The sequence below is a fragment of the Heteronotia binoei genome, chromosome 16 (genome assembly GCF_032191835.1).
Source record: "Heteronotia binoei isolate CCM8104 ecotype False Entrance Well chromosome 16, APGP_CSIRO_Hbin_v1, whole genome shotgun sequence".
Classification (NCBI taxonomy): domain Eukaryota; kingdom Metazoa; phylum Chordata; class Lepidosauria; order Squamata; family Gekkonidae; genus Heteronotia; species Heteronotia binoei.
This window is the reverse complement of record NC_083238.1, coordinates 62,091,004-62,091,894: the sequence shown is the minus strand read 5'-3', so window position 1 is coordinate 62,091,894 and position 891 is coordinate 62,091,004. Positions and strand designations below refer to the sequence as shown.

The window sequence follows — 891 nt, the reverse complement described above, 5'->3', positions numbered from 1 at the left end:
GGGGACTCATTTACCAGCCTTGGAAGGATGGAAGGCTGAGTCAGCCTTGAGCCAGCTACCTGAACCCAGCTTCCACTAAAATCGAATTCAGGGATCGAACTGAGCAGAGCTTGGACTGCAGTACTGCAACTTTACCACCCTGTGCCATGGGGCTCTTTCAGAGTGAAAGGCGGGGTATAAATCCAATATTTTCATCATCTTATTATTATTATTTTCCAGATTTAAGTGCTTTTATTTCCCTCCCTCAATAGTTTTATTGTTGCTTTTTGAGCTTCTCTAGTAATTGTTTTGTTTCTCGGCCATTTGGCTAAGATCAAGTGTAGTATCTGGGGACTGCACATGGTCGGGCTTTTGGCTAAGATCAGGTGTAGTTTCTGGGTGCTACACATGATCCTTTTTGGGTGGACTACAACTAAGATTCACCGAGATTTGCAGAAACACCATTTGGCAGGGGATTTCTTTACCTTTTATGGCTATCCAGACCAAATGGCCAAGCCACGCTGCTTTATGTGGCCATGTGATCGGTTAGTTTGCTCTCTTAATCAACAAAGCGCTTGCATTTCACCCCACAATACCTGATCCCCTTGTCTGAAGAAGTGTGCTTAGAGAGCACACGAAAGCTTACATTCTGAATAAAAACTTGGTTGGTCTTAAAGGTGCCACTTGACTCTTCTTTGTTACACATGATCCTTATTATTCACTTTCTTCTTCTCTAAACTCTGCATCATGCGTGGTAACCGGGAGCCATGCACGATCCTTACTATTCACTTTCTTATTATTTTTGCCTTTAAAGCAACAAGCATTTTTTTAAATAAAGTCAATCTGTTCTTATCACTATACCCTGAAAAACTTGTCTGCCTGTAAGCTGCCACTCGATTTATAGCTAGGTTT

The 891-nt window shown here is 42.0% G+C and overlaps 1 pseudogene; it reads left to right on the top strand.

The window, feature by feature from the left end:
* Positions 1-287: 287 nt before the first annotated feature.
* On the top strand, positions 288-445 carry LOC132585528 (U2 spliceosomal RNA; annotated as a pseudogene).
* The last annotated feature ends 446 nt before the right edge of the window (positions 446-891 follow it).